The sequence below is a fragment of the Pseudopodoces humilis genome, chromosome 19 (genome assembly GCF_049639895.1).
Source record: "Pseudopodoces humilis isolate 2021_Gansu_Grassland_sample_001 chromosome 19, ASM4963989v1, whole genome shotgun sequence".
Lineage (NCBI taxonomy): Eukaryota > Metazoa > Chordata > Aves > Passeriformes > Paridae > Pseudopodoces > Pseudopodoces humilis.
The window spans coordinates 1,310,587-1,335,738 of NC_142218.1; the positions used below are offsets into that span (position 1 = coordinate 1,310,587).

Sequence of the window (25,152 nt, forward strand, 5' to 3'; positions counted from 1 at the left end):
TCACTCCCAGCCCAAGTCCCTGCATGGATCATTCCCAAACACTTCTGCTTGGATCTCAGTGTGTGAATTTTTAATCAACACGAAATCTCTACAATGACAAAGCATCACTTTGGGCCAAAAACATGCTGAGTTTTGTGCCTGACATTTCTCAACTTTCTTCCAAACTGCTTTTTCCCTGCAGTGATCCCTGAAGAAATGAGGGGTTTTTTTAAGGGTATTAAGCTGGGAATTATCTCACTCCCTTTTACTCCAGTTCCAACCTTCTGATGGGGGGCCAGGAGCTTGATCCCAGGGACTGCCTTCCAGCTGAAGCCAGTGAGAGCATGGCACAGCAGTGCCAGGACGGCCGAGCTCTGCTAAAGGAACCTGGCAAATCCCCAGGGACCATCTCCCTGCTCCCAGGGCAGGGAATCCCTCAGTCTCTGGCCTTGCAGCTCTGCTGGGGAGGCTCTGGGTCACACAGGGCCACTGCTGGGGTCTGGGAGCTGTTTGAGGGAGCCAGGGCTGGCAGGGGCAGTGGCCCTGGGCATGGCCCCACTGCAGCTGAGCCCTGCAGCTGCACAGCCCTGCCAGAGGGACCACGCTGGCACTGCCACGCTCCTGGGCCACAAGGGCCGCATTCAGGAGCCATTCCCGGCCCACTCTGGGGCTAAGTGGGAGGGCTGGGGCTCCTCTAGCACTGCCACTCACCCCAGTGCTGCTGCAGCCCAGGGTCAGTCCCAGCCTGGCAGCACCAAGCCCCTGGGGACGGTGGCACCTGGAGTGGGACACTGCCACCCTCCGTGGCAGCCTGGTCACCTGTGCTCACCTGCACCTGGGGTGTGGGAGAAGGACTCCAAGGCCCACATGACCACCAGCACCCTCTGTGCCTGGCTGGGGGTGCTCACACCCTGGGGACACCCTCTGCAGGGACCTGGGCAGCACTCACGGTGCCACCTGTCCCAGCCCTTTGTCTCTCTTGTTTCCCATGGCCTTTCCCATGGCCTCAAGAGCTGCAGAAGGAGATGTTGCCCTGGAAGCAGCTCTGTGCCGTGGGCAGGAGCTGTCCCTGACAGGAGGGGGCCACACAGCACAGGCAGGGATCAGCAGCCATGGAGCCCTGCCCATCCCACAGCACCTTCCCTGTGCAAGCTCAGCTCCTGCTGCCCCAGCAGAGACCCCAGAATGGAGGCCACAGGTTCAGAAAGGACACAGATCCAGAATGCTGCCAAAAGGGGAAATTTCACTGAAATACCTGCTGTCACTGACTTGTAAAAGGTTTACACCACAACTGCAGTGAACTTGATGGAGTTCTAAAGTTATTTCTTTCTAAATACTTCCTACAGCAGGAGCAGGACCCCATCCTGCTGGGCACCAGCCTTCCCAACACCCAGCCTTGCTCGTGCCTGTCCCCCTGGAGCAAATCCTGGGCTGGGGCTGTTGGAGGCAGCAGCACAGACCCCCAGACCCTGCCCTGTGCAGGACAGTGGCCAAAGGGCTCCTCCTGGCACCCACAGGCCCTGGTGCCCCATGCCTGGTTTTCAGCAAGGGCAAGTTTTCAGCACCCAGCCCGTTTCCAGCAAGGGCTGGCTCGATGCTGCTGTAGCTGGAGCCCAGGGCTGGGGGATGTTCTCTCAGGGGAGAGGGCTGCAGCCGGATGGAGCTGCAGGCTACCGGAACAGGCACGTGGGAATGCTGACTGCAAAGGAAGCCTTAGCAGGATCAGAGGCAGACCTGCTTGTCATGTCTGGAACCTCCTCCCATCATCCCCCTGCCTGCTTCTCCTCCCCTTGGTGTTTTCCTCCTCCTTCCCCTTCAAGCCGGAGCATGGATTTCCCAGCTGCTTTGCCCCAGCACTTTCCCAGCATATCCCAGCTCCAGTCTCTGCAGCGCTCCTCTCCCAGAGCCTTCCCTTCCCTGCAGCCTGCTCTCCCCCTCTCCTGCCCAGTCACTCCCAGCTCCGGGCTGGTTTCCAAGGCCGAGCATCCCCCTTTTCTCCTGGGCTCCCCCTTCCGCCCCTCGCTTCCTGCAGAGGCTCTGCCCATCCCTGAGGCTTCACCTCCGGAGCATCCCGGTCACAGGCAGGCAGCAGCCCCTGCCGAGTGCCCAGACTGGGCTCCCTGTGCCCAAGTGGGGGGCACAGAGACAACCCAGTGACCTCCTCCCTCACCCCTGCCAAGGGCCCGTGGGGCTGACGGTGGCAGCAAAGCCCCCATCACATTGTGGGATCACGCTGGGGGACAGACACAGCCAGAGACACACGGATGTGGGGGGCCCTGCATGGCACGGGGCAGGGGGCAGGGACCTGCCAGCCCCCAGGAAAAACAGAGATTCTCACCAGGACTATGGCACCCAGCACCCGACCGGGCAGGACTGAGCTGGCAGGGGACAGGAGCCTTGCAGCCATCCTGGAAACCTGAGGGGAGCTTGGCAGAGAGTCCTGGGAATCCTCCGGGGACACAGAAACAGCAAACAAGGAAAGCAGCCCCAAAGCCCCAGCAGCACCCAGCACCCTGAGCCCCAGCGCCATCCCTGGGCCCTGGTGCCACCCCTGGGACCTCACCCCTGGCAAGGGACACACAGATCCCCAAACTGCTCCGCAGTGCAGCCTGAGAGTTCTCCTGTGCTGCTATGCAGCAGGGCCAGAGAATCATATGAGCTGTTTATGGTGAAGGGGGGGATCAGCAGCACAGGGGATCCCCTGCTCCTGGAGACCGAACCCTGATCTCCTCTCGGGGGACTGGCAGGGGCAGAGATCTGCAGTATCCCGAGCTGTGAAAGTGCCCCGTCATAGAATCACAGAACCGGCAAGTTTGGAAAAGACCTCTAAGATCCCCCACGGCCCCAGGAGCCGCACCCCTCCCAGCCGTCCCCAGGCACCCGCTGCCGGCTGAAGCGCAGGGCAGCAGCAGCAGCGGCAGCAGCAGGGTGAGCATCGCACAGGGATTTTGGGGGACCCTACCTGGCTGCCAGCAGCCCATGGCTCCGGCTCGGCTCATCCCGCCCGGCTGGCGCTGCGTCCGAGGCAGCGCTTTCTGCAGAGCCGCCTCTTCCCACGCCCCGCGCAGTGACGGAGGGATGGAGGGATGGATGGATGTGCACTGCAGCCGTAGCCGGGATGGGATGGGAGCTGGGAGCGGGGAGCGGGGCTGCTTTCTCGGCCCAGCGTGCCGGGAGCATCCCCCGGGGATGCCGGTGCCAGCCCCATCGCCCCCCGTCCCCCCAGACTCCTGACTCATCCCGGGCCGGCCGCTCCTGCCGGGTCCTTCCCTGAGCACGCCCGGCGGGGAAGGAGAGCTCGGCTGCACATCTTTATCCCGAGGTAGCCCGGCACTGTCCCGCACTCCCCGGGGGTCCCGGGGCAGCAAACACTGTGCTAGCATCACAAGCCAGCACCCCGCTCGCCCCAGCAGCGGCGGCCGAACAGAGGCTCTTTCATCGGCCCTGTCCAGGTTGAAGAGCCGAGCGTGCCAGCCGGCACATCCCTGTGTCCCCTGCTCATTCCCCGGCAGGGACAGCCCCACGGAGCAAACACGGGGAACACTACAGGGGGGTTCTGTAGCCCAGCACTGACCCGCCACAGGGACAGGTCCTGCTGTCACAGCACAGGCAGGGACACGGGTGGGGTCCTGGGGGGCAGCCAGGGGCTGGGGTACCCAGCTGTGGGCAGCCTGTGGGAGCAGCAGGGCCCAGGCAGGACCCACCAGTTCTGGCACACGCTGATGGAGGTCCTGGGCATGCTGAGCCATCAGGAACCCGAGGGGACAAGGCACAAGTCCGGGGACTGGCTGGGAGAGCTCAGGCTCTGGGGATGCAGGCACTCAGTGTGACCATGCTGGATGCAGAAGGAGAAACCCAGACTGCCCAGCTCCCCAAGTGGTACCCACAGGTTGGGATGCTCATGGACTGTTCCCCCAGCCAAGAACATCAGCCCTGGGGGAACCAGGTGGGCAGGGAAGGGGTCCCAGCCCCCACAGCCCTCCCTCTGAGCTCTTCCCGAGGCTGGGCACCTTCACAGGGACTCCTGAGCCACTGAACTGAGACAGCCCAGGGGGTCCCATTCTGACACACACAAGCCTGCAGCCAGGGAGAGCCAGCAGTCCCACACTTCCCAGCAAACTCACACTCCTTCAAAATCCTTGCCTGGTCTGCACCCTAATCCAACACCTCAGCAGTGCAATCCCCACAGTTCAGGCAGGCCAGGGGCCAGTGAGGCCTCCAGCTCCTCCAGACCATGCAGCCCCCATGGGAGCACCCACCGTGCCTAGGCAGCTTCAGCATCCCTGATGACACTTCCAGCCCTGAATCTCCCCCTTTCCCAACTCTCCAGGAGGGTGTAGCCACTGGAGTTTGGGGCTGGGGGCTACCAGTTCTTGGCTGCTCAGCACTAGTCAGGGCTGGTGTCACCCACAACTGAACAGAGCTCCTGGGCAGCTCCATCTGGTAGCTTGGGGAAACAAGGGCAGGAAGAATCTTCTCTCCATGCCTGGAAGGAAGTAATGATGGACCCAGAGAAAGGGGCTCAGGCTCTGGCCAGGCTGGATGGGACCCACTGCATCCTCTAGCCACTAACTGCAGAGGGGCCTGTGGAAACTTCTTGGCTCCAGAAATCTTGGAAAGGGTGGTCTGGCACTGGCTTCCCAGGGCAGTGGGAGAAATCCCCTGGGGGAATTTAAAGGACATAGAGATGTGGCACTCTGGGGACATGGGTGAATGTGGCCTTGACAGTGCAGGGTTAAGGGGTGACTTGACACACAGAATTCTTTCCAACCTCAGTGGTTCCATGACTTGTGAGACCCCCAGGGTGCACAAGGACTGGGGAGACCTGAACAGCTACAGGTTTCTAAGGGGGTCCTGCAGGCACTTGGGCCTTGTGGCATCAGCATCTTCACTGTGCCCAGGGAGGACCCCACTGTGCCCTGCTGAACCCCTGCACTGTGCTTGAGAAGTGAATCTCAGGCTGGGATGCATTTCTGGAGGTCACCTTGCACAGCCCCTGCCCCATCAGGACCACCCAGAGCCAGCTGCCCAGGATGTGTCCAGGTGGCTTTTGAGTCTCTCCTAGGGTGGAGGCTGCATCACCTCCCTGGGCACCTGCACCAGTGCTCGGCCACCTTCCCAGTGCAGAAGTGTCTCCTGAGCTCACAGGGCCCCTCCTGTGTGTCACTTTGTGCCCGTGGCCCCTGGGGCTGTCCCTGGGCACTGCTGAGCAGAACCTGGCCCCATCCTTTGGGCACCCCATGGACAAAGCTTCCACATTTCCTCTCTCAGGAGGGGCAAGTGACCCCCTTTGGCTGGCACAGGCCAACGCAGGCAGCACTTAGGAGAGGGAGGCAGAGCCCGAGAGACCTTCATCCATGTTTTCAGCACAGGGATGGGGCCAGCAGAGGGACATCAGCCATGGTGCCACCCCCCAGAAGAGCCCCCCAAACTGCCATGGTGACAACAGGCTCAGCAAGGACCCAACTAACTCCTGAGTCATCCCATGGAGATGGGCCTGGGCCTGATCCTGCACCTCCTCACCCAAGGAACAACACCAAGACTCCTCTTGTGGGAAGGAGCAGTTTGGGGGCCCCACAGGTGCTCCCCCTGCCCCAAAAGTGCCCCCCAAGCAAGCAGTGAGCTGAACTCCTGCACAGGCAGTGCTGTTGGAGAGTCCTCCAGTGCTCCTGCTGACCCCATGGCACCGTTTCCTCACATCCCTGTGATTCCACATGGCACAGGAGGGCACTGGCTGTGTCCCCCACTGCCACCTGGAGCATCACTTGGTGACTCAGGCAGGGAGGCAGAGCTAGCTCCCTCAGACCACAGTGGAACACAGCTCAAGTCCTGGAAGAGGTCAGGGCTGAACTGGACTTTGGTTTCAGTTCAGTGTCCCAGGAAGCCCTCAGATCATGGCAGAGGATGCTGTGGGGGCAGAGAGGCACCGGTCTCACCCCTACACCATCACCCTGGCAAAGCTGCCAGCCATCCTTCTGGAGGCATTTGGGAGCCTGGGAGCTGCTGATAGAGCCTCTGACTTCAAGCACCAACATGTTCCTCATTAATTTGGTAGCAATAAAGCTGGGGTGGAGGGAGGGCTGGCAAAACCAATCCCTGCTGTGCTGGAAAGGCTGGAAAATCAATTGAAAAACGTCATCTGAACTAGCCCTGGTCACGTCCCTCCCTGGACACTCTGGCACTCCCCCAGGGAAGGAGGGAAGTGTTAGGGGCAATGCTGGAAGGGGGTGCCCCACTGCCCTGCACCCCGAGCAGAGGAAGGGCTGGCACAGCTCAGGGCCAGGGGGATGCCTGGAGTAGAGGGAACGTGGGCTGGGCCCTGGGCTGCACCAGCCCTGCTCAGAGCTGGCTCTTGGGCCCAGGGGCATGATGGCTCTCCCTGCTCACAGGGGAACTGTGGGGAGCAGACTGGCCCAGAGCTGCTGCTCTGGCCTCATGCTGGGGGAAAGGACTCCCTGTCCCCTCCCTGAGCTCACCCAGTCCTCACAGTGGAAACTGAGGCACAGCAAAGCACCCTCCCTGCCCCTCACCCAGCTGGGGGATGTTGGCATTCGGAACCAGCATCACCCAGCTGCCATCTCAGGTCCCCAAAAGGGAAACACCCCATCAATCCTGGAGGGTTTAAATCCAGGTGAGGGCTCATTGTTCCCTGTAATCTCCAGCCATCAGAGGCACCCTCAGGCACTGCAGTCACAGGGAGACACTGTCCCCACACGTGTCCCTGCTGCCCTCTCCAGTGGGAGCAGGAGAAGGGAGAACTTGGGAGGCCAGGAGCTGTGGCATGGCACAGCTGATCCATGCCCACACCAAAACACCCCAACTGGACCACTTGTCCCTTTCAGTATCTGCTCAGCTCTGTCCTCAGCACCTACCTCAGAGCACTCACTGGATGGGCTGCTATGCAAATATTTGTGGGGTTTAGCCCAGTTCCCCATTTTTGGAATGCCTGGCTGGCACTTTCTGAACATCTACAGACACCAATGTAGGCTTTCCTCTGGTTCCTCCCCACCTGACCCTCTCCCAGCCACATTTGTCACAGAGAGGGGACCCTGTGGCTGCTCAGCCACAAACCCCATTTCCACCAGCAGGCTGAAACAGGACCAGGACCCTGAAAAGCCCCAGTGTCCCCAAACGAGACTAAATAACACAAGCATGTGCAACCCAGACCCCCTGTCCATGCCAGGATTGCACACTGAGGAACAGGGACAGGGCCACTGACTCGTGGGATCCACCAGGACAGGAACAGGAACAGGAATAGGAACAGGAACAGCCTGTGCTTGGGGAGGACCCACAGCTCCAAGGGGATCCGTGGGGCAGATGAGGAACCCTCTGCCAGGCATGGAAACATCCCCCTGGTAGCCAGGGCACAGTGGCTCCCAGGATGCTGCAGGGAAGGACACAGCCCCTCTGTGGGTCCCCAGGGATGGGAAGAAAGAGGATTTTCAGCTTTTGCCAAGGCAAGGGCAGCTCAGAGGCCTCGGGGGTGCTCAGGCCTCGCAGGCAATTATCAAATATAAGAGAACAAATGTTTTTAAAGGAAGGGGTGCAAGGGAGATCAGAGTGGGGAGAAGAGAGAGCGAGTGAATCAGAGCTCAGCAGGCTGGGGAGCAGCACATGGGCTCCTTTATCAGCTCTGACCTTCCCTGTAGGGGACACTGGGACAGGGGGACACAGAGGGGACTCAGGTGCAGAGGAGAAGGTACCTGAGTCCTGGCCCAGGACTGGAGCTGCACTGCAGGGAGCCCCCAGCCCAGCCCCACAGTGCTGCCCACACTGGGCTCCTGTCACATCCCCCCACCCAGAGGTAGGACATGCTGTGCCACGCCCCAGCTCCTGTGGGACAGGGTGTCCCACTGCTCCAGGAAACCTCCAGGGCCTCCCACACCAGCCAGGCTCCTTGATATGCATCCTTGTGTTTTCCAGTTTCTCTTGGCCAGTGCTCTGGTGCCTGGGGTCCCCACAACCCCCTGGACTCTCGCTGCCCCCCAGGAGCTGAAACAGGAGCAGCATCCAGGGAAGGACCATGCCCACACATCCCCCTTGAGCTGGCCCTCAGCAGCCTTGGCAGAGATGGATGGCAAGAGGTTCAGCCTGGAACAACCTTTCTTACCTGGCTTTGACTCTCTTCTGCTAAGAAAACATTTCCCCGGTCTCACTTCTGTTCAAATTTACAGCAGCAGCATTTGTATCCTCACAAAGCTGGGGAGAATCCTTTGGCATCCGAGTGCTCGGACACGACAAACACCCAAACTGAGAACTCCTCAATGACTTGCAAAATGCAAGAAAAAAGCAAAGCTCCCCAGTAGCTGTGCTGGCCAGATCCAGGACCCAGACCTGTCTGAGGGAGCCCCCCACTGCCCCAGAGCAGCTCCTTGTGCAGGGTAAGCCTCAAGGGCACAGAGGAGAGGTGCCACCAGCCCTCCCCACCCTCTGTGGAGGACACAGGGAGGGGACAGGCCGTGCCACCAAGCCTGGGGGAGCAGGAGTGGAGCTGCCCTGTGCCCATCTCCATGAGGCTCACATGCTCCCAGTCCCCCATCAGCTCCCCACATCTCCCAGGAGCTGGGAGCCCTCAGCCCCAGTGAGAAGTGCCCACACCCCATCCTGGGGAACAGCTTTACTCCCATTCCCTCCTGCTTAACACCCTTTAGAGGTTCCTGGCTGTCTCTGGGCAGGGATCAGCCCTGCCCAGGCTGCTTTCCCTGCCTGTCTGCAATTCAGGATGTATTTATAATGTGGGGTTTATCCACATTAATGCAGCATCACCACCACACAGCCACCACACCCTGACCCCTCCTGCACAAACCCCAGAGCAGCCAGGTCCCCAGACCTGTGCACAGCACCCACCCCTAAAGCTGAGGTTTGAAGCTCTGTCCTGAGCCCTACAGCACTTGCGTGGCTTAGCTGGGTTCCAGCTGCTGCAGGGAAAGTGGAACTTGGAAATTTCCATCCTCTGAAGCATCTCACAGATACACAAAAGGACTAAAAGGTGTCAGAGGAGATTGAACAGAAGCCAGGAATAGCATCCAGGGAAGGACCATGCCCACACATCCCCCTTGAGCTGGCCCTCAGCAGCCTTGGCAGAGATGGATGGCAAGAGGTTCAGCCTGGAACAACCTTTCTTACCTGGCTTTGACTCTCTTCTGCTAAGAAAACATTTCCCCAGTCTCACTTCTGTTCAAATTTACAGCAGCAGCATTTGTATCCTCACAAAGCTGGGGAGAATCCTTTGGCATCTGAGTGCTCGGACACGACAAACACCCAAACTGAGAACTCCTCAATGACTTGCAAAATGCAACCAAGAAACCCCCCACTATCAGGATCCAGCTTGGCACAGGGCACCTGCTCTGCAGAAGTCCTTCAGGGGGAAAGCAGAGGCAGAGAAGCACTGCCCTGGACATGCACTGAGGCTGCAGAACAGCCTCTGGCCTCACTCTGAGCTACAGCACCGAGGATGGGCCAAGGGCCTGAGAGGATTGTACCTGTGGGCAATTCTTTTGGCTCCAGGTGAGGGTATCTGAGCCCAGAAAGGACATGGAAAGATGCCCAAATAAGATTTTTGAAGCATGTTTGGATCAGTTCAGAATAGCTGAATGGATTTCAGCCTGGAAAAATGGGCACAGAGCCTTTTCCAGTGCCTGAAGGGGCTCCAGGAGAGCTGGAGAAGGACTTTGGACAATGGTCTGGAGTGAGAGGGCAAGAGGGAATGGCTTCCTACTGGCTGAGGGTAGGGTTAGATGGGATACAGGGAAGGAATTTTTCCCTGTGAGGGTGGGCAGGCCCTGGCACAGGGTGCCCAGAGCAGCTGTGGCTGCCCCTGGATCCCTGGAAGTGCTCAAGGCCGAGGCTGGACAGGGCTTGGAGCAGCCTGGGACAGTGGAAGGAGTCCCTGCCATGGCAGGGATGTGGAACAGGATGGTCTTTAACCCAAAGCAGCAATTCTGTGATTTACAGCTGTGCCAGATGTGCTGGAGCTCCCTTGGCAGGCAGAGCACATCTCCCCAGCTGAGAGCTGCTGTACCTGGCAGGCAGGCTCAGGAAACGCTGATAAGATGAGGGAAAACATCTTCTCCCTCTCCCCCCGTGCTGCAGCCCGTTAATCCCCGCTCCGCAGCCCGTGGTGGTCCTGCCGTGAATCATCGGCACCGAGCGCTGAATCACGAGGTGAGCGAGGCTCTGCCTGCAGCCTCCTCTGGGCCCCTGCACCCCACAATGGGGAGGGAGACAATGCCTCCCGAGGTGCTTTAACCCACTCAGCTCCTCCAGGGAGCACCTCCATCCATCCAGCCCAGCCTGGCGAGCATTGTCTGCCTGTGGTGGGGAGGAGAGCGGGGCAAGGCTCCTCTGCCAGGGCCACAGGGACTGCAGGCTGGAGCCCTCTGCTCTGCAGCCAGGCTGGGAGAGATGGGGGTGCTCACCTGCAGAAGACAAGGCTCTGGGGAGATATTAGAGCCCCTTCTAGGGCCTATGGGCACTGGAAATAGAGAGAGGGAGAGTTTTTACACGGAGAGAGGATGACAGGACAAGAAGGAACCATTCCAAACCAAAACAAGAGACATTTAGATCAGATGTTAGGAAGAAATTCTTCCTTGTGAGTGTGGTAAGGCCCTGGCACAGGGTGCCTAGAGAAGCTGTGGCTGCCCCTGGATCCCTGGAAGTGCCCAAGACTAGGTTGGACAGGGCTTGGAGCAGCCTGGGATGGTGGAAGGTGTTCCTGTCCATGGCAGGGGGTGGGACTCGATGAGCTTTACGGTCCCTTCCAACCCAAACCAGTATGGGATTCCATAACTCCTCTCCTGCACCACAATCTGTGCCCAGGCTTTATCCTCCTCAGCCTAGAGAGGTGTTCTCCATCTCAGCAAACCTCCCTCCCTCCAGATCTGGAGTGTTCCTGTCTTGAGCAGCCAGGGCAAAACTCCTTTTGCCTTTCCACTCTGAATCTCTGCAGCTCCCCACTGTCCCCAGGCCTCCGTGACCCGCCATGGACCAGCAGAGATCCAGTGGCAGTGCCAGCTCAGTCCTGCATGGAGAACCCAACAGCCCTGGTGGGTCACAGAAGCCCTCTAGAGCCACTGTGCAACCTGCAGGACCTGACTCAGCTGGGAAGTGCCTGCTCAGGTCCATCAGGTTGCAGCCTTGGTCCTTCCCAGGGCTGATCTGGAGGCTCTCGGAGAGCAGGAGGTCTCCAGAGCCCTGTGGAGCTGCCCAGGGAGGTCCCTGCAGCCCTAGCAGCTCCCCTGTGTCCACCTGGGCAGAGGCAGCTGAGCACCGAGCGCTGCTGGGGCCCAATCCCACATCTGGCTCCTCCTGCCTGCAGGGTCTTGGCTGCTCCTGCAGGGAACACACCCTGCAGCTGGATGGACCTTGGGTTCACTCCTCCCCTCTGCCTGGCTCCTGCAGGTCCCTGTTAGCTGGGATAGCACAGCTTTGTGATCACAGCACCCAAATCTGCCCTCTGGTGCAAAACTTTCTCTGACCCCTCATCCCTGCACACTTCTCTCAATCCCCCTCTCCATGTTCCCTCCTCAGATCCAGCTCAGTTCCCTCAGTGATGCTCAGGTCAGTCACAGGTGGGTATTTTAGCCTCCAAGTCTTTTCCCAGACAATCACAATCTCTCCTGGTGTTCTCAACACCAGAATTCAACAGAATGACTAGGCTGGAAGATCCAAGATCATCAAGCCCTAACACCAAAATCTAGACCATGGTACCGAGTGCCACATCGTGGTTTTTTTAAACACACGCAGGGATGGTGACTCCACCACCTCCCAGGGCAAACCATTCCAATGCTTTATCACCCTTTCTGTAAAACACCTTTTCCTAATACCCAACCTGTATAGAGAGACCGTGTCCTCTCGTTCTGTCAGTGCTGCCTGGAGAAAGAGCCCGACCCCACATGCCTACAAGCACCTTTCAGGGATTGTGGAGAGTGATAGGGTCTCCATTTACAGTAAAGCAGCTCCCTGCTGGCCTCACACCTCAATTCCTGCAGGAGCAGACTGGGGTGCTGGGAGAGGCTTTGCTCCTCCCCAGTCACCACCACCCACCTCATCCCACCCTCCCTGCAGCCACAGGCATCATCCTGTGCCTCTGTTCCCCCCAGCCTCACCCCACACATCCATCCCTGTCCCCACAGCCCCTGCAGGGTCACAGCCACACTGTCCCCAGTCCCCAGCACGCCTGCTCCCCCCTCCCTTGGCTGGGAGCGTTTGGAAGGATGTCAGACCAGGAGAGCACACTGCTCTCCTGCCCAGCAAGATGGGATTGAGCTCACAAACATCACACTGGGAACATGAAGGGCAGTGTGAGCATTCCCTCTTCACCTCAGATGCCTCGGTCCCCAGCCTGTGAGCAGGTTTCACACCAGCCCAGGTGAGCTCTGTCACCTTGTCCTGCCAACCTGACCTCAGCTGTCCCACCCCAGGGATGTCCCACCCCAGGGATGTCCCACCCCATGGCAGCACAGCACCAGGAAGCACCAGCCCCTCACCTCGAGTGCTGTGTCCAGTGAAGGGAATGGAGTTGGGGAGAGGCTGGAGCACCAGGAGCAGCTGAGGGATCTGGGACAGGGGCTCAGCCTGGAGAAAAGGAGGTACAACTCCCTGCCAGGAGGGGACAGCCAGGGGGGATCAGGCTTTGCTCCCAGGAAACAGGGACAGGAGGAGAGGGAACAGCCTCAAGTTGCACCAACAGAATTTTAGATTGGATATTTTGGAAAATTTCTTCACTGGAAGGGCTGTCAGGCATTGGAAGGGGCTGCCCAGGCAGGTGGTGGAGTCCCCATCCTTAAAGGTGGACAAGAAATTACTGGAAGTGGCAGTCAGTGCTACAATTTAGTTGATGAGGTGGTGATCAGTCACAGGTTGGAGTCGATAATCTTGGAGGTCTTTTCCAACCTGAATGATTCTGCAGTTCAGGAAAGGAAGAGGTGAGAGGTCTGAACCTGCTGGTGCAGGAAATCACCATGGACTGCCCACGGGAGGCTGCTCCCAGGGAAGCCGCTGGGACACGTCCACTCCTGTCCCTCTGGCACAGGTGACGGGTCCAGCCCAGAGCCTGCCTGAGCAGGGAGGGCAGGAAAGGCTCCTCTGGGCCGGCTGGACCGGTCCCTTCCTGGGGACAGGCTCTGCAGGGCTTTGCTGGTGACTTCAGACACCTCTGTCCAGACAGGTGGGTGCTGTCCTGCTCCAGGCCAGCCTGGCAAGCTTGGGCTGTGGAGCTGGTGTGCTCAGCTCCACTGAGCTGACCTGGAGTTCCCCAGGGATGCTGAGCCAGGGAAAAGGAGCCAAGGCCAGGCTGAGGCACCACTGAGCAGCACTGAGGCAGACAGAGCAGACAGCGGCTCGTCATCGACACGGGGTGTGACAGCCAGGCTGGAGCTGCCAAGTGAAGAATTGGGTCAAGTGGGGAAAAATGGGAGAGCAAAGGCAGTAAGGGTGGGATGATCTCACAGGAACACGCTCACGTGAGGGCAGCGATCCCCTGTGACACCTCCACAAGCTCTGGGATCCATGACCCAAAAGGAGCCCGTGGTGTGGGGCTGTCCCACCTCCCCTGCTCTGCTGCAGCCAGCCCAGCCTCAATAGACACGTGTTGAATGTGTGTTTGGGCAATTATGGATTTACACCATGTCAGCAGTTGCCAGGAGCACAGACATCTGCTCGCTCATCATGCCCGAGCCAGGCAGCACAGAGACATCTGACCCTGCTGAAGGCAGCACAGGGCTCCCTGCACAGCTCCCCCGGCCTGCAGGGGACGGGCAGTGACCTCCTGCCCACGGTGCCAGCCCTCAGCCGGAGTTAATAGAGCAGCCTGAGCTTATTCTGCAAAACTACAGCCTGGAAACTGAGATCAGCATCCCTGCGGCCCCAGAGGCTTTGTGCCACATGTCAAAAATGAATTATGAGGAAGTTATGGGGGGAAAAGAAGTCACCAAATTGACAGGGAGTCATCCCCCGAGGCAGGCTGGAGTCAGGCAGCGATGGCAGCTCACCACGACAGCTGCAAGTGCAGAGAGCAGCCGGGGCAGAGCCCGTCCCAAGGGACCAAACCCTCCTTCCAGCTTGCTCTGGCCCCAACCCTGCTGGCACCAGGAAAAACCAGGGAAGAGGAGCACGACCTCTGCTGCATCCCAGGGGGATGGGGCTGAGGCGCCTCCTCCTCCTCTGAGCCTGGCAGGATGCAAAGGCAGCGTCCTCCCTGCTCCCCCTCACACAGCAGGACACGGTCCCTTAGCCAGACATGGGAAACTTGGGGCCACTTTACACAAGGTTTCACTCCTACCCTTTTGAGTGACACCTTCCAGCTGAGTAAATAAGTCCAGGAATGAGTTGCTGTGTCCCTTCAGAAGCCAAGAAACACCTTCCACAACCTCATTAATGCTCAAATGAAGATGTCCCAGCTGGTGGGCAGGAGAGCCGTGAGTCAGCCCCTGCAAGCACCCAGAGCCTCTCCAGATGGAAGCACAGCACCAAGGAGCAGGGAGAGGGAAGAGCCAGCAGCCTCTGCAGCCTCCAGCCCCCCCTGGAGTAGGATGGGACCAGCAGCACCAGCACAGCCATCATGTGCCAGCACTGAGCCCTGGTGTCACAGCACTGTCCTGCTCAGTGCCCTGGGGATTTTCCTGCTTTCCTTGGCACCCAAGGGCCCCTCCCTCTCACTTCCAAAAGCCAAGCCCCAGTGATGCCCTCAACCATGCCAGGGCCTCAGCTGCACCTGCCCAGCAGCTCCACAGTCCCACAGCCCGTGAGGTGACCCAGGGGTGATGATGCTGTTCAAGAGCTCTCCAGCTCCAGCCCAGTTCCCTCACTCTCTCCCTGGGACACCCACTCAGCAGCACAAGCAGAAGTTTCTCTCTGTCACCAGTGGTGAAAAACCATCCTCTGCTCCCAGGCAGAGCCTCAGCTCTCTGAGAGCCATCCCTGCTGCTCACTCGTCCCCTCCCTGACTGGGGACAGCTGTCACACAGCACCCTCCTGCCAGCACAGCCACTCCAGCCTGCAGGCTCACAGGGACCCCAAATCTCAGCCCAGAGCACAGGATCCCATGAGTGTGCCTCACCACTTGGGGTGCATCAAGGACAGATCCACAGCAAACCAGGCATTCCCTGAGCCTGCACAGCACCAGCAGCCCAATCTCACTGCCTGATCCCTGCCCCCTGCTCCAGGGAACAGCTCGGGGGTCTGGAAGTCCATTGGGGCTTTCTGCACAGCCAAAGGCTGCCCAGCTTGTCCCCCTCCATCACTCCAGGCAGCCCCATAAAGCCAGGAATGTGCCTCTTCCAGGGAAACACAGACCTTTCAAAAGGCATGGCTTGCACAGTCAGCAGAGTGGGGAATGCACCAGGAGCAGAGAGAAGGGAAAGTCATGATCTGATGGCCCAGCTGGGGCTTTCAGCTCTTCCAGCAAAGTCCAGCAAGGAGCACTGGCTGGGCAGGAGAAGGCTGGGGAGAAAGCAGGTGCTCAACACCCAGCACACAACATCCTCCAGTGCCATGGCATGTGATGAACCAGCCCTGGGGGAGGCACTGAAGGGTAAAGCCACCCCCAGAACATCCTCCCCATCCTCCAGGCAGACAGGGAAGGCTTCTTCCCACCTGCAGGATGCCACCTAAGCCAAACACCCTCCCAGTGCCTTACCAGCACCCGGCCTCGGGAAGGGCACAAAGAAACAGGAGCCAAGGCCACAATGTACCCAGGCAGGGCTGGGGTCACCCAGAGGGACACCCAGGCCTCCTGTGCCAGCCTGAGTGTCCCTGTCACAAAACAGCTGTCCCAGAGGGGAAAGCTGGTCCTGCAGCATTCCACAGCCAGCCCATGACATGCCCAGCCCCCAGCCCAGCCAGAGGAATTCCTGCAGGGAATTTCAGAGTGCAGGAGCCTTTGGGCTCCTCTCTTTTGGTTCTGCTTCCCAGAGCCAGGCAGAGAAATAGTACTGAGGTGGCAACCCCAAGCCAAAGGGTGAACAGAGCTTCAAGACATCTTCCTTCTCCAGGGAAGGGTTTGGGTGATGTTGGGCAGAGATCAGGATTTGGTGATGCCCAGGGACACCCTGGGATGCTCTCCTGCCCCAGGACAGGGTGGGGTGGGCAGCAGGAGCTCCCACCAAGGTGCCTGGGAGGATGTGGGAGTGGCAGAGCAGGCAGGCAGGGCTCAGGCAGGCAGTGATGCAGGCAGGGATGTGCTGGGAATGGTACCTGAGAAGCTCCACCTCTGCCGGTTGCTTAGCGACCAGCATCCTGCAGGAGCCAGTGCACCCGGCCGGCCCTGCCGTGGAGCCTGGCAGCAGAGGGGAACCCAGGAACCACGCAGGAGTCACCCCTGCTGCCCACCAGCCTCCCCCTGCCTGCTGGGACTGCTCCACTGGGATGTGCTCCTGTGCACTCTGAGCTGCACCCCACAGCTCAGCCCCACCTCGGCCTGAAGGCCTCCAGCAAAGGGAGCAGCGCTTCCAGAGGAGACCCTCCCGCCCCAGGGCCAGCTGCTGCCTCCAGAAACTGATAAATGCTGCTAGGGAAGGGAAAGGACACATGGAACCTTCATCACACATCTGAGCCCATCTCAAGAGCCAGTCCAGCTGACTGGGATCCCAGAATGGTTTGGGCTGGAAGGGACCTTGAAGACCACACACTTCCATCCCCTGCCATGGCAGGGACACCTGCCACCATCCCAGGCTGCTCCCAGCCCCATCCAGCCTGGCCTTGGGCACTTCCAGGGATCCAGGGGCAGCCACAGCTGCTCTGGGCACCCTGTGCCAGGGCCTGCCCACCCTCACAGTGAACAATTCCTGCCCAATATCCCATCCATCCCTGCCCTCTGGCACTGGGAGCCATTCCCTGTGTCCTGTCCCTCCATCCCTTGTTCCAAGTCCCTCCCCAGCTCTCCTGGAGCCCCTTCAGGCCCTGGAGGAGGCTCTGAGGCCTCTCTGGAGACTTCTTCAGGTGAACACCCTCAGCCAACAGAGGCCAACATCCCTCCAAACACCTCAAAATTCATTTGCATGGAAGAAAATGCTACAAGTTCACAGGAGAAGAGCAGCAGATCTCTAAGTGAAAATGGCAGCAAATTGGCTGCTCTTGCAAATGTCTTTTTGGGACCTGCCTGCAATTTATGCTGCTGTTCATCTCCCTCCTGAGGGAAGACAGATTACCTGGCTGGAAAGAGGAGCAGGAAACTGCTCTATTAACCATGGAAAACCACAGCTGGAAAATAATTTGGGTGCTTCCTTAAACTATCCCCAGCAGTGGTCTTTCTAGCAGAGCTCTGATCTCTCACAGGTCAGAGGCAGAGAGTAAACCCAAGCTTTCCTTTTGACTTCACACCCAAAAACGTGACTTATCACCAGTGCTGCAGGAAATCAATGCACTCACCAGCACCTGGGGGCTTCCATGAGCCTCCTGCCCTGGCACTGTCCCCTTGCACCCTGGCACTGTCCCCTGGCACTGCAGGAGGCCAAGAGAGCTGCAGTTGGTGGCTCCCCAAAACCCCCAGCTGCCCTCACCCCCAGCCAGGGCATCCATCCCTGCTGGCATATGGATGTGCTGGGGCACAGCATCCCACACTGGCTCACCCACCAGCAGCATCAAACACTGAGGATTTTCAGGGAAGTGGAGGAGAATATCTTAGGTGGGTTATTTTGGGGTTTTTTTTTTTTTTTGAAAATATGGTACGGAGATATTTTTTGCAACAAAATGCCTGTTGCTATAGGAGTTTTAAACCAAAAGAAACATCCCCAAAATTCCATTCTTCCCTGAATGCAGTTCCCCAAGGCTCAGGGGGCTGGTCAGAGACCCCACTAGGGCCAGAGCAGCCCCCAGGAGCCCAAAACACTGCTCTGCCAAGGCCTGTGAGCTGCAGCTGGCACCAGCTTCCAGACACCTCTCCAAGCACTGCCTCGATCCAGGCCTGACACCACAAACAATGTTTGGGATTTATTCCATTTGCTTTGTGTCACTCGCAAAGACAAAGCTGAGAACTCCTTTCTGAGCTGCTGCTTTGGGTCTGACTCAGCCGGAGCCTCCTGCCCACGCTGTGCCCTGCGAACCCCGGGGACCCCAGCCAGGAGTGGCAGCAGCTCTGGCACCTGCTGTGAGCCCTGTCATTGATCCCTGCCCCTCTCCTGCTCCCCAGACAGCAGCAGCAGGGCAGGGAGCTGAGTCATGTCAGCCCCAATCCCGACCTGTACAGCCCCATCCCAGGGGCAGCTCTGGGATCCGTGCACAGAGCCCCTGCAGAGCTGCTCCAGCCTCTGCTCCCCTTCCAGCTCCCTCCAAGGCCTCACTGCACAGAGAGACCCCCAGCCAGGGCCAGCCCCCTCCCAGGCACGGGGCAGACATTTTCTGGAAAGCAAATATTGCTGCTCTTCCCTCGCTCTCCCCCAGCCCTTCCATTTTACCTCCTGGACAAACCAGAGCACAGCAGTTGTTTTTCCTTGCTGTTTAATCTCTCCCCAGCTCCCAGAGGATGTTCTCTCAGCGCCTGCAGAAGCTCAGCTACCTTTGATGTGTCTCAAATTCTACCCCCAGGCAGGTGACAAGTATTCAGGGAACTTGGACAATTAAATGACAAGAGAAGGAAGGGCTGCAGGAAAAGCTTAAAAACATTATAATAAATAAATAAAAGGGAAACAAAAAGCAAACTTGAGCAAAGCCTCCCCACCACACCCAAGGGCAGAGCTCGAGGGGAGCAGAGCCTGAGAGAACCACCAGAGCCTCCTGCTCTGAGAGGAGGGTCCCAACACAGGCACCCTGAGCTCTACACTGGGAGCAGGGATCCCACAGCCACAGCCAGGATGGGAGCAGGGATCCCACAGCCAGACTGGGAGTAGGGATCCCACAGCCAGACTGGGAGCAGGGATCCCACAGCCAGACTGGGAGCAGGGATCCCACAGCCAGACTGGGAGCAGGGATCCCACAGCCAGACTGGGAGCAGGGATCCCACAGCCAGACTGGGAGCAGGGATCCCACTGTCACAGCCAGTCTGGCCCCACCACAGCAAACCCCACCACAGCAATTGGTGTCCAGGAAGATCTGGACCATGCACCAGCCCTGGGCAGAGGCTGGCACAGCTCCTGCCCTCCCAGCTAAACTGGGAAAACTTCAGTCAGGACCAGGAACACAAAACCAGAGGTGGCTCCAGCTCAGCCAGGTCCACCCCAGACTGAGCCCTCTGTCCCAGCCAGCCTGGGCTGGCACAACACTGTGTGCTTCTGCTCACCAGCCCCTGGTCACCCCCTGGGGACCTGAAGGTGGTCTGTGACCTATCCCTTCTAGAGAGGAGAGAAGCCTGGACTTTCCAAGAGTTGGGGCTGCCCATCTTGGTCACCAGGGGAATGAGCTGAGTGGCGGCAAGGCCACCTGCTGGGGTGGCACGGGGGACATTCCTGGAGATGCCTCTGGAGCGTGGGCCCTGCTCCATGCCAGGAGCACCCACAGCCACCCGACTCTTCCCAGCCAGCCCTGACCTCAGGGCACCACCCAGGGCAGCCACTGAGGAGGGTGCTCACAGCACCAAGGCCTCTTGGTACACACAGCTCAGCACTGTCCCCTGCTCAGGGACTGTCACTGGGGCTGTCCCTGGTGGCAGCAAAGGGGTTACACAATCCTCCCCGGCTGCAGCATCCACCACATCCCACGGCTCTGTCTCCCCGGCAACCCGGCTACCTTCTCACTTGCAGCTGAGCAGGCTTGTGCACAAAAGCCGAGCTGAATCCAGAGCAGGATTAGGGCAGCCCTCTCCTTCCCTCATCCTCCACAATTCATCCAGCCCCCGTTTGCCATCCCAAATCCACCGTGAAGCACAACCTCGTGGTGAGGGATGGGAAGGGTGTCGCTCCCACCCAGCTCAGCTGACCCCACACCAGTGCCTGGATCACTGATCAGATGGGCACCACTGGGATTTTGGCTGGAGGAAGGTGGGACCTGTGGAGCAGGTGGAATGACAATACACAGGAGCTGGACAGGTGACACCAGTGGCAACGAGACCCAGCCTCCCACTGCATCCAGCAAGCACAGCGGCCTGAGGCTCTGAAAGCTTCTCCAGAGTGCAGAGCTCCCTCCAGTGCCCCACCAACCCTCCAGCATCCCACCAATTGTCCTGCCTGCTGCACAGCAGGTCCCACCATAAAGGAAAGAACAGCAAGGGCTGTGTGGGAAAAGGGCTGGAAGAAGCCAGAGAGGTGGAAGATGATGCCCCAGAGCACACTTGCACCAGGGCAGGTGCTTCCGTGGAACACGGTCCAGCTTCTGCTGTTCCCCTGGGAGAAAGTCCTGCAGATCCCCAGCCCACACTGGGCCTGCTCAGATGCTGCCCACAGCTCCACATCCCTTGGGCCCTGCTGTGCCAGAAAAGCTGTTCAAACACTAGTCCCAGGTGGCAAATCCTCCTGGGCAGGGATCTGAGAGCAGACAGCTCTTCCTCTCCACCCAGCCCCACAGGGATCCCCAGTGCAGCAAGGCAGGAGCCCAGCCCAGCCCTTCAAAGCCTTGGCCAGGAGGAGTGGGGAGGGGACATCAGGTGGGAACAGAGCTCCCCATCACCTGCCGAGGGCTTGGGTGAGCACGGGGCCATCAGAGCAGCAAAGCTGCATCTCCCCAGGAGAGCCCCAGCTCCTGCTGCCTGAGCACACAGCCCTGCATGCCAAAGGAGGGGCAGGATCCCAGCGTGGCTCTGGGCAAAGGAGGCTCCACCAGCTGGGCACAGGGATCAGACATGGGTGGGCACCTCAGCCTGCCCCAGGCACGGGGGCAGCCCAGCTCCCGAGGGCTGTGATGCACAAGAGGTTAAAGCTCAGCCAAGGCAAGCAGGGGTTTGGCCAGCAGCCAGCCTTCCCCAGGAGTTTGAGGGAGCTGGCAGCTCCCCCAGCCTTCAGGGCCCACATTGCCACATACCACAAACCTGTTTGCTCAGCCCAAGCAGCTGGGATGGCACAGAGCAAGGCTCGTTGACCAAGGCATGTCTTGCAGCCAGGATGGGCCCCAAATCAAGAGGAAAGTGCAGCAGCAGCCCCAGGGCAGGACAGGGACAGGCAGGGCAGTGCCCTGGTACCTGCCAGTGGCACTGCCAGCTCTCCCTGGCTGTGCCAGGGCTGTGCCAGGGCTGTGCCAGCCCTGCTGGGGTCCTGCTGCAGTGAGGATTGCAAGGTAGGGAGCACAGAACATCCTCCTCCCCCCAGCTACTCTGTATAACAGCCCAACAGCTTTTCTAAGGCCAAAGGGGATCTGTGCATTGCCCTGGGCCAATTCCTCCTCCAGGGACCTAACCCTGCGCAGGGTGTTGAGGGGGCACCTCAGAGGTGCTCTGTGCTCACCTGAGCCTTGCAGGCATTAAAAACTCTCTGTGAGCAGAGCTATGGGAGTGAACCCTCAGTGCCACACCCTGACAGCCCCGGGGCTCTGCCTGGGGGACAGAGGAGCCGTGCTAGGAGCTGGCCCTGCCCTCCTGACCCCCCTGTGCTCTCTGGGGTGGGGACTGACTGTCCAAGAGGTGCCACAGCCAAGTCAGCCCAGGCAGGGACCAGCACCACCAGCACCGCAGCCACCCCTCCCCTCCTGCTCCAGCCCCGACCCAGGGATGGCACCAGAGCCCGGGAATGCTCTGGGGCAGCAGGGGAGGGAGGATGAACTAAAGGCTGTGATGCAGCAGCCAGTGCCCTGGGAGCCCAGTTCAGATGCCACAGCCCGCTGTGGAGCACCAGCAAAGCACCTGGGCTGCTCTCCAGGGGTGTTGTGGAACACCCCTCGGCAGGGAATGTTCTTCCCCTGCCAGGGAAGGCAGAGAGCTGCTCCTATCCTTCTTCCTGCCCCCAGAGGAAGGCAGAGATCACGGGCTCAGCTGCCTTGTGCTGGGATGGGGCAGCCAGGGGAGATCAGCTGCTCCCTGGGCAAGAACACAGGGCCAAACACCCTGGGAAGCGGTAGGCTGGAAGAAGAGAGGAGCTCAAGGAGGGGAACTGTACCCAGAGCAAGGGAAGCCCCCAAAAGGAGCCCAGTCCTGGCACAGGCTCAGCCCTGCCTTCTCCCATCTTCTCCTTCTGTCCAAAGGAAGGGCCAAATACTCTCCCCACCATCATCATCCTCTGCTCTGCAGCCCCACAAGGGCCCTGTCAGCATTGAAAGTGGTGCCAAAGTGTCATTTTCCCCAAGGTAATGGTGACACCTTGTGCACCACTTTGAGGAGGAAGGGGTAGTTCATTTGGAAGGGACCTACAGTGACCATCAGGTGGATGACCATGTCCTTTGAGCAGGCTCCCACAGAACCTGTCCCCACCCAACCCCAGCAGGCAGGAACCCTACCCAGGAGGTGCTGGAATCCAGAGACAGGAGAAGCTCATTGCCAGCACAATCCCTGTGCCACAACCCAAGTGTCAGCAGGGCTCCTGAAGCAGGGGGACACCTCCCTGGGCACACAGCAGCAGCTGGCCCAGGCTGTGCTGGCAGGGATCTGCTTGCCCAGACCTGTGGGGGAGCTGGGAGAGCCCTCCTGGAGTGCAGGGACACAGAGCAGCTCTGAGAGACCCAGCACCACGAGACACAAGGAGGAACGGTGGGCCAGGGCCCCCAGCTGTGCCTGGGCCACCAAAGCCACCATCAAGGGCAAGGGGCTGGCTGGGCACCAGGGGTCACCATGGGGATGGCACGTGTCCTCCTGCTGCTCGTGCCACCCCAGCACGGGGGACCCCAAGAGGGATCTGCACCCCATCCAGCAGCAGAGCTTCCCTGGCATTGCCCAGGACAGAGCACTTCCCGTGGGTACCCAGGTACAGAGCCCAGCACAGAGCCCAGGGCACCCTGACCCCACCCTCAGGGGACACCAAGGCCATGCAGGAGCACACAGGAAATCCAGCACTGACACTGGGCCTGCAGCTCTGCCTCAGCAACTCTAGATTGGTCACCCCCCTCCCAAACTGCTGAGCACAAAAAGGCAGGAAAACAATCCTCACCATTCCCCTGGCTCTCCCTACAGAGCCAGGGCACGGGTGCAGTTGGCATCTTGAAAAGTGCCTGGAGGAGGAGGGCTGGTGAGAAACTGCCCACAGAACACGGAGACCTGCCCTGCTGTGAGCCAGAGCCAGATCCAGCCCTGAGGAGCCCATCAGAGCATCTCATCACATTCCTCAGCAGGGACTCAGATCCCCTGCCCACAGACTCATGGAATATCCTGAGCAGGAAGGGACCCACAAGGAACATCCAATCCAACCCCTGGCCCTGCAAAAGACACCCCAACAATCCCACCTCGTTCCTAGGAGTGTTTTCCAAATGCTTCTGGAGCTCTGGCAGCCTTGGGGCTCTGACCATTCCCTGGGGAGCCTGGGCAGTGCCAGCACCTCTGGGTGTGGAACCTCTGGATGAAGAACCTGAATCCATTGCCTTGTGTGGGCAGGAGCCAAACCCCATGGGCAGCAGGGTCTGAGGCCTGTGGTGCACAATGCCACACACTTCAGTCACCTGGCAAAGAGCCAGGACAACGGGGTGCAGCTATGGAGCTCCTCATCCCAATTTTCACATAAGGACATGCCACCTCAGCCCAGGGTGAGGGTCATGCTGCAGCTCTGCCCAGGTTCACCTCACTCTGCAGGTGAGGGAGCCAAAGCAGAAGCAGGACCTCATCCCCCCAGCCACCCTGAGCCCTCACCAGCTGCTGGAAGCAGCTCACATCTGGTTTCACATAGATGCAGCTGTGCTGTGCAGCGGGGCTCTGGAATGGAGCAGTCCAACCAGCTGGAGGGACCCTGATGTCCCTGAAAAGGCCTCGAACACAAGCCCTTGACTCTTTCAAGCATCACAGCAATTGAATTCTGTAGCTCAGACCTCTGCCATGCTTTGCTCCCATCTGCCTGGCCATGCCAGCCTTCCTGGGATGCACCTCAGTCCAGTTGTGCCCAGCCTGTGAGCCCAGTGACCTGAGCCCTGGCAGGGATCCACAGCCAGCAAAACACCCCAGCTGGTTTGCAAACACATCCTTCCCCCAGACCCTCCACACAACAGAGGCCACGGAAAGACAGCGTGGGGAAGCTGAGTGTGCCACCCCAAACCCGCTCCATCAGAGCACAGGGACTGGGGCAGCTCCTGCAGGAGCCTTTCTGCTGGCAGAGGGGCTCCTGTCCCAGTCCCAGCTAAACCAGGAAGCAATCCCAACACAAAGAAAGCCACAACAAGCCCAAGGCCAGCAGTTCAGTGTTTTGGTGGGAGCAGGCCAGATTCCCAGGGGTTCCTCTCGCTGCAGCACCCCTCTGTGCTGAGCAACCTTTTCTGTGCTGCAAAACCCACTCAACCTCATGTGGGATGTGGAAAGGAGAACAAAAGCTTTCAGGATAAACTCACGCTGCTTCCAGTGGCTGCTCTCAGTGCTCGGCTTGGGCACGATTTACAACCTGCAAAGAAGAAATCAGATTTGGTTAAAAAGAAGGGAAAAGTCCTTCCCAGAGACGATGGCAAGCACTCGGGAGGATAGCTACAGCTGTCACCAGAGGGGGCCTGCTTGGCTCCAGTGCTGTGTTTGAATTCCATACAAATCTCCCTGCTGGAAACTGGAGCTGTGGATTGCTTTAGACGTCGTTTTGCTCTCCTGATGTGCAGCCAGCCCCGCTCCTTCCTGGAGAACAGCAAATATTTACTACAGCAGTGCCACGGAGCCCACACACCTCTGAGTGCCACAGGATCCCCTGGGCACGGCCCAAGGTCTCCTTTCAGGCCATCTGTGCCCCCCCTTTGTCAGCCATGCCGTGGATGAAGGCCAGCAGCTGCTTGCAGGGCTTTGGCTGTGGGACCCCCGAGCCAGCCCCGGCCATGGCAGCTCCAGCACGGCAGGAGGAAACCAGCAGTGAGCAGGGACACCCCCAGCCTGCAACAGCGTGTTCAGAGCCTCTTCTTATGTGACAGCTGCACCTCATGAGGGAGAAGAATCTGCCCAGTGGCACTACAGCATCACGGGGGAGGAAGCACGGTCTGGCACAGCAGGGATACCTCCCACTTTTCCAAGGGTTAATTTTCAAACATCCTTGGACAGGTAAGGCCCAGCCTCCCCCTAGGCAGAAGCAAAGCAGGCCTATGCAAAGCTCTCACCTCTCCCATGGAATCAGCAAAATCCTTTCAGTCTCCACAAGCAAACATCAGCTGTGTGCAGCCCACAGCCTGCCCTGAGCAGCCCCGACCCACAGCGAGCCAGCCAGAAAACCT

General features: G+C 59.3%; 1 protein-coding gene across 14 annotated transcripts in view; it reads right to left on the reverse strand.

Annotated features, from left to right (window-relative positions):
* The window catches only part of EPB41L1 (erythrocyte membrane protein band 4.1 like 1), a 64,059-nt gene that overhangs the window by 31,412 nt on the left and 7,495 nt on the right, over positions 1-25,152 (reverse strand). For 12 of the 14 annotated variants that reach the window (XM_088064682.1, XM_088064685.1, XM_088064681.1 and 9 more), the window contains exon 2: positions 24,298-24,347. The gene's annotated coding sequence lies outside the window, so the exon portion shown is untranslated. Of the gene's footprint in view, positions 1-2,941; positions 3,034-24,297; positions 24,348-24,440; positions 24,513-25,152 lie in introns of those variants that run through there. The other 2 variants (XM_088064679.1, XM_088064680.1) reach the window with 2 other exon arrangements.